Source organism: Marmota marmota, unplaced genomic scaffold (assembly GCF_001458135.2).
Source record: "Marmota marmota marmota unplaced genomic scaffold, marMar, whole genome shotgun sequence".
In the NCBI taxonomy this organism is placed as follows: Eukaryota; Metazoa; Chordata; class Mammalia; order Rodentia; family Sciuridae; genus Marmota; species Marmota marmota.
The window spans coordinates 7,334,366-7,340,147 of record NW_025999853.1 but is presented as its reverse complement, the minus strand read 5'-3'; positions in this window follow the sequence as shown (position 1 = coordinate 7,340,147).

The window sequence follows — 5,782 nt, the reverse complement described above, 5'->3', positions numbered from 1 at the left end:
CTGTAGATGCGGTTAGGGCATGGAAAACTTTACAGGGGCATGGAGGTTTACAAGGTCAATTATCTAAGGTAATACAAGGAACTAATGAACCTTACGCTGAATTTGTAGATAGGCTTATTCAAGCAGCTTCCAGAATTTTTGGGGATACAGAACAGGCAATGCCATTTATAAAACAACTGGCTTATGACCAAGCAAATCGTTGTTGCAGAGAGGTCATTAGACCATGGAGACATGAAGATTTAAACACATATATTAAATTATGTAGAGACATTAATGAACAAGGGCAAGTCTTAGCAGCAGTACAACAGGCTTTAGATGCCAGGCCAAAAACATGCTATAATTGTGATCAAACAGGACATTTTAAAAGGAGTTGCCCCATAGGAGGAGGGTTTAACAAAGCTAGATATCAAACGAATAGAATACCGGGTATTTGCCCACGATGCCATAGAGGGAAACACTGGGCTCATGAATGCCGCAGTCTGGCTGGGCACAAATCACGAGCCACTGAAGCAGGAACAAACTTTATTTTTAAACTGCAGGAAAACACTTCACACAGCTCCCGGGGAATCCTCCCGAACGCCACGAGGCTTCTCCAGGAACCCCCAGCCGGAAATATCTCTCTCGGAAATCCCTCCTCCTGCACTTCCCCAACCAATGGGAACTCTCGGGGAATCCCCGGAAATCCCCACGAGAACTCCAAAATAGTGCGAGAACTCAAAAGTTGCGGCAGAGGCGGATAGTAATGCCTCGCCTGTCAATCAATACTGTTGGCAAAATGCCAGGGACCATACAGACTCGGCCGTGGCTCTCAGCAGTGTGGAACAAAGGGGTCTGTCTGCTCTGGGCAAGCAAGATCTCCTTGAGGAAGTGACATTTAATCTGAGCCTTGAAGAACAAGGAGGAGGACAGAGAAGGGTTTAGGGGCAGGGAATGCACTTGCTGAAGGAACAGCCTTTGCCAGACCCCTAGTAGGAAGGGGCTCTGCCTGCTAAGGCCTTGGGCAGAGGCCACCATGGTTAGAGTAAGATGGCTAGTCCTGAAGGAGGTGTGGAGCAGAGCCCTTGAGGATCACCCTGAGGACTTTGGAATTGAGCCTAACGGTAATAGGAAGCCACTGAAGAGTTGGAGAGGGTCCAACTGGACATGATCAGAGTCGTATTTATAAAAGATGGTTCTGGCAGTGATGTGGGGAATAAATAAGAAGGTAGCAACAGAGGGTGCCTGAAAACCAGTTTGTGAGCCATTAAAATTAGGAGATTGTGGATTAAAGATATAGACCAAGGTTAGAACCAGTTCTGTGTGAACCGTGGAGGAGGAAAAGTGCCAACAGACTTCTGAGTTTCTCATTTGAGTGTACGCCATTCTTTGAGATGGGAAGCTACAGGAGAAGGATGGAAGGGGACAATTTTGAGTTGCTATAGATACGTTGAGTTTTTTGTCATTCAAGTGAAGTGGCTGGGTATATGTTTGGGAAAAAAATCTGGGAGTAAAAGTAGAAATTTAGACAGAGATGACATCAAAACTAAGTTTGGGGGAAGCAAGTTATAGGTCTTACATGTAAGAATGTAACCTCTGAACTTTGGAGACAGCTTGAGCAGAAGCAAAGGGGCCCTAATACTTACCATGTGTGAGGCACTTCACAGAGATGACTCTATTTAATTCTTACATCTATGAAGATAGTATGATTATTCCATTTTGCATATGAGGAAACCAAGGTTTAAAATCTTGCTCAGGGACAGCGGGTATGGGGGTAGGAAGGAAGTAAAATGAGTGGGACATTACCCTATGTGCATATATGATTACATGACCAGCGAATACTACATCACATACAACCAGGAGAATGAGAAGTCACGCTCCATTTATGTATGATGTGTCCAAATGCATTCTACTGCCTTGCATAACTAATTAGAACAAATGAAAAAAATAAATCCTTGCTCAGAATTAATCCCCCAGCTTCACCCCAGGCCCATTAAATAAGAGCCTCCTTGGATAATTCTGATGATCACCAAGGTTCAAGAACCACAGTGTAGACTACCTAAAAGGGGTCCCACAAACCATATAAAATGCCCCCCAAAGAAAAAGCATTGGAGGAAGCATCATTCAGGAGACACACAGCCCAAGCAGCAAATGTTCCAGACATACAATCTGGTTTCTGCCCTCAGTCCCAACATCAGCACCTTCCTAGGAGTCTCCAGAACATTCAACTGTGCATAGCTATTGTGGGACTTTTGTGTGCCAAATATGGGTTCTCATCCATTCATTTGCAAATATTTATTGAGCACTTAACTAAATGCCATTCTCTGTCCTATGCTCTGGGAATACAGTTGTGAATAAATTAAACAAATACCTGTCTGGTAAAAGAGTTCCTGTTCCGTTGAGGAAAGACAGTAAACAAGTAATAGATAGATAGATAGATAGATAGATAGATAGATAGATAGATAGAGAGAGATATATCACATATATATGTAGATATATATATATATGTAGATATATATATATATATATACATATGTCTACATACACATATTCATATGGTGGTAGCTACTATGAAAAGAAATAAAGCAGGGTTAGGGGCCTCAAGAGTTTCTGGGCAGGGTGGGTTGATCATGCAGAGGAGGGGGCACTGTTTTATTTGAAGTAACCCTGGGAGATGTTGACGGCTGGATGGAAAGGCAAGTGGGAGCAGTCATGATACATGGGGAAAGCACAGCGTGTGTCATGTTGAAGAGACGGCAGGAGTCCTGTGACCCGGAGTGCAGTAGTAGCAGGTGCAGCGAGAAGTAGCTGGGGTGGGGCATGAAGCTCACCGGCCTTTTGAAGGCCTTTGGCTTTGACCCTGAACGAGACAGAGCTGCTGAAAGGATCTGAGTGGAAGTGGCCCACTCTGAGTTAGGTTTCCATGGGGTCACTGTGGAGAGCTGACCAAGGGAGCCAAGGATGCAGGACCCGTACGGAGACTTTGACAAAACCCAGGTGAGAGTGAGGTGGCCTAAGCCAGGTGGTTGCCCAGTAAACAGTAAGAAGGGTAGACTCTGGGTCCATTCATTGGAGTGGAGCCAAAGGACGGCTTTTGCTCATGGGTTAAGTGAATGATAGGAAGGAAAAAGAGGGGTTAAGTGGCCTCCAAGGTTTTTGGCTCAGCAACTGGAAGAATGGAATTCCTGCTGCTGCAATGGAAGTGGGTATGGCAGTAAAGTCACGAGACAGGCATGAGATCACCTGGTGAGGGCTTGTGCATTGCTCAGTGGCCTGGTCCATCTTGCCCCTGTGAACTCATTCTGTCCCCACACCTCTCCAAGGTGGGTGCTGTGATTATCCTTGTTGCAAGGGATGAGGAATGGACCTCTACCCTGGGAGGCACCTCAGATTCTCATCTGGAAAATGGAGGCCGTAGACAGCTGAGTTCTCCACTGCGTTGCCTATCAGGGAGATGGACAATGAAATACAAAATGACGATGATGTGGAATCGTTCTGTGCAAGAGCAAGTCTGAGGTGCCATGGGTGTACCAACTAACTTCCGGTGGGGAGTAAGAGAGAAGATGCCTAAGGGGACACAATATTAGTCTGTAAGGCTCAATAGTCGTGCAACGGGGATTTTTAGGAAAGACAGAGGACAGGAAGAAGGAAGAGCACTCCTAGCAGCACGAACTACTTAAGCAGGAAAAAAACAAGAGAGACACAATGTTAAGTAACTGGAAGTACTTCTGGGTGATATTGGCATTTGGGAGAACATTATGTTGACAGGGCCCTATTTCGAGATTCTCCCCACAAGCACAGGGTAATGCTGCAAGTATCCCTGTCCCTTTGTCTTTAAAGTGCAGCTCTGAGGAAGCAGAGGTGGATATGTTCAGGTCTCTATCATTCCTCAGCTGTGCCCATGAGTTCCTGGCTTTGGACTTGCTGTTCTCTTTACCTAGGACACTCTGTTCTCCCAGATACCTGGCCAGAGTCACACCGGCCAGGTAGATTTAAGGTCCTCTCTTTTTCCTGAACAGCCATTGAAAACCATGATTGTAGCTCTTTAAAATGCCAAAGCATAAAGCTTTGCTGATCTTTCCACTCAAGAGTATCTACTTTTTTTTTTTCTTCTTTTTTTCTCACAGTGCTGGGGTGGAACCTGGGGCCTTACACCCTTCCACTGAGCTACATCCTAACCACATCCTCAATAGTACCTTTATCTTAGGGCACAATGTTGTTAGCCTTGGTTTTCCGTATCTCCCTCTGCTTCTCTTCAGCTTCCCTCTTCCATATTGAGGACCCACACAGATAATCAAGGATAATCATTTTTTTTTTTTTAGTACTGGGGATTGAACTCAGGGGTGCTTTATCACTGAACCACATCCCCAGCCCCTTTTTTGAATTTTATTTAGAGACAGAGTCTCAGTGAGCTGCTTAAGGCCCTGCTAAGTTGCTGAGGCTGGCCTTGGACTTGCAATCCTCCTGCCTCATGTTCCTAAGCTCTGGGATTACAAGTATGGTGGCTTAATCACCCTATTTTAAAGTAAGCTGATTAGAAATCTTAATTGGACCACAATCTTAATTCCTTTTTGCCATGTAACTTAAATATTCATAATTTCAAGCAATTAGTGTACCTAGGTCCTGGGAGAGAGGTTATTATTCTGTCTACTCCATTGTGTGACTCATTCACATGCAATTCCAGAAAAGGCAAAGCTCATCTATGGTTAAGGAATAGAAAAAAAAAGGAGGAGAAGGGGGAGAGGAAAGGGAAGAAGAAGGACTAGGGGAGGAAAAAGGGGAGGAAGAGAAGAAAAGGAAAGGTGACTGCCTTTAGGTGGGAGAGACTGACCACAAAGAGACATAAAGGAACTTTCTGGAGTATTGAAATATTCTGTATCTCAATATGCACATGGGTTTAATATGCATACAGGATACTGTCTCATCAAATTGGACACATAAGATTGATGCCATTCATTATACGTAAATTTTACCCACAAAAAAGAAAATCATAAACAAATATTGACCTCTAGATTTTCACAGTGCTATGGATAAGTAATTCTGAAACTAGTTTCTGAATATTCTGAGTAAATATATTGAGGATAATGAAAGTCAGGTTTTCAGTGATGTGTTGTTAACCTGGCTCTCTAGGGGGAGAAATCTTGATGTGTAGTATTTGCCAATTACTATGGTGTAAATACTACCATAATTGATTTCAATTTACAACCAGCTCACAGATATTTAGTAATCACCCCTATGAGCTGATTCAAGCCGGCCTATAGCTGAAGGTTTCTTTTGTTAAAGTTTTGAAATATGAATAGGTAAATAAATACAAAACTAAATATAGATATAGGAGGGCATGCGTGTGTTTGTATGTGTATACATGTTACACATCCAGCTTCTAGGTTTAACTTTCTAAATAGGATTCTCCACCAGAACACAGACCTGTGCTCCTTGAAGAAAAGGCTCATTTCAGGGTTGTAGTAGAAAAAGCACACAATGTGCTGCAATAACTTGTTGCACTGGAAATAAAGGAAGTGTTCAAAGAAATGGTGGGGACAGCTGAGCATGGTGGAGCAGGCCTGTAATCTCAGTAACTCAGGAGGCTAAGGCAGGAGGATTGTGAGTCCAAGGCCAGCCTTAGCAATTTAGAAAGGCCCTAAGCAATTTAGAGAGACCTTATTTCAAAACAAACAAACAAAATAACAAAAAATAAAAAGGGCTGGGGATGTGGCTCAGTGACTAATTTCCCCTGGGTTCAGTCCCTGGGAAAAAGAAGGAGAAGGAGAAGGAAGGGAAGAGGGGGGAGGAGGAGGAGGAGGAGGAG